Raw genomic sequence first — 2,422 nt, forward strand, 5'->3', positions numbered from 1 at the left:
CCCTTTACGAATACCATTTTCAAAATGCATTAAATCCCCAAGAGCTCTGTTCAGCAGCTTGTAGCTGGTGGCGTTTTCCTGGTCCCCCCTCCACCCCCAGCTGCACAGTCAGTGACGAGGCCTCTTAGCGTCTGGAACTCAGTGCTCTCCGAGTTTCCTCAACAAGCAAAGTCCACGGAAACGACACAGAACAGGCGAAAGGGAGGCAGACTGACTCCGTGAAAATGCCCTTCATCCTGGCCCTGGCTCTCCCGTGCCCGCCCTGAGCATCTGACGAGGCTTGTGTGAGAGCAGTCACCTACCTTGTGCAACCAGCCGCTGGGCCCGGGAGAAGGTCTCTGTGCCCTCTGGGGTGGCAGCCGGCCCTTGCTGTCTGCCCCGATGACCCCAGAGAGGCCCCTGGCTGACGTGTGTGGGAATTTGTAGGGGATCTGGAGAGGGCCCAGCACCCAGGTCTCAGGGTCCCGAAGCCAAATCCCACATAAGGAGCAGGGTGGAAATTGGATTAGTCTCCCGATGGTGAACTGGCCGTCTCAGCAGGTCCAGGCATTAGGCCGGGGTCTCCTTCCGGAAGGGCCCAGAAGCAGGAGCCCCCACACCCGAGTGGAGAAGGCCTGCGGGGAGGGGCAGCGGCTCAAGGAAAGCTGCTTTTTCTCTTAACCCTCTTTGGGTTCTGGAAATAGACCGATCATCCCCTCGAAGGACGGATTTTTGAGTGCTCAATACACCCGACTAAACTCAGCAGGCAGCTAATGCAACCTTGGGGGCCGGGACATACACAAAAAGGTCAAGGAGAAGTGTCAGCCTCAAGATGAACCCTGGCGCCAGGCCAGCCAACCTAGACAGGCGTCTCCTCCACGCCGGTGTCCTGTGGAGTATGGTCCGGGTCCTGTCGGTTTCCCCGGTGTCTCTGGGATCTGGCCACGGCCCTCCCGGCCCAGCATCTCCCCAATGCACAGCAGCCACCTCGCCTCCCTGCTGGATCTGGCTGCGCCATCCACCTCCAGCCTCCAGGCCCTTCCAAGCCCTGCCCTGCACCCCTGCTCGCCGGGTCCCACCGCTCTCAGGATACGGGCACATCTTTAAAACTCTCCCTCCTCTCTGCATGGCCCTGCACCCCAGTCCCACTGCTCCCTGTGCCTGAACAATCCTCTCTTTTCACCTTGCTGATTCTGTCCCCCTTCAGAGTCCAGCTCAGGAGGCCCTTCCTCAGGGAGCCGTCCCCATCCTCCAGGGCTAGGTTGGAGCACAGTGCACCTGACACTTGGCTCCAGGCTTTACGAGGGCAGGGACCCGTGCTGTGGTGTCTCCCTCACCTTTGGATCCCAGGGCCCAGAACAACAGCTGCTCCCAAGAACAGCCAGGGAGCGAGTGGATGGCAAGCTGTGGCCACCAACCCATGTGCTCACACGTTGGACTCTACCTGGTCTAAGCAGAAAGCTTGTTTGGGGTGTTAGCATCTGTCAAAACACACCAGTGGCTTCCCACCCAAGTCTGGACAACCCCTGCGAGGCCCTGCAGGGCCTGGCTTGCCTGCTGTCTCTGACATTATTTCTTACCATCTCACCCATTGAGCTCCAGTCCACTGGCCTCTGCTTTTCTTCAAACCTGCCTCAGGGCCTTTGCACTCACTGTTTTCTCTTCTGGACCATCTTCCCACAGATAGCCCTTCATTCCTTTGGGTCTTTATTTCATTGTCACCCTATTTTACACCAGTTCATCCGACACTTTTACCCTCCTTCTCTGCACTGTTTTTCTCCATATCACTCACCATCATCTAGCACACAAGGTAATTTACCTTTTTAATCTTGTTTATGATCTGTCCCCCTCCCACACCATTACTAGCGTGAGTTCCAGTTTAGAGTTTTGTGAATGTTTTTACCTATCCCATCTTCAGCATCTAGAATAGGGACCTCAATATACTTTGAGTGAATCCATGAGTCATTGGATTGCAACAGTATAATAGCTGGCAATAGCAAACTTAGGGAAACTTTTTTTTTCTTTAATTTCTAAGAGAAAAAACTTTTTTTAATATAGAGGAACGCCAGCTAATAAATGTAAAACAAATGATAAAATTAGAAAAACATCATTTGACCAACCAATTATATTAATCATGCCTTTGTGGGGGTTTTTAAAAAAGATATATTTTTATTGATTTTTAGAGAGAGAGGGAGAGGGGGCGAGAGAGAGAAACATCGATGTGAGAGAGAAACATTGATCGGTTGCCTCCCGTCCTGACCCGAAGGCTGCGACCCCACTGGGGATCTGTTGGCCTCGCCACACCTGAATACTACTAAAGCCAAGACTTTAAAACACCGATGAAATGACTGACTCAGGCAGAAATTATTCCTTTGTGTCAAAACCATTAGGTGAACAGTTCGTGGGAAAATAGCTGTTCCTACAGAACCAAGGGGATGCCATA

Source organism: Miniopterus schreibersii, assembly GCF_964146895.1.
Source record: "Miniopterus schreibersii genome assembly, chromosome: 7".
Classification (NCBI taxonomy): Eukaryota; Metazoa; Chordata; class Mammalia; order Chiroptera; family Miniopteridae; genus Miniopterus; species Miniopterus schreibersii.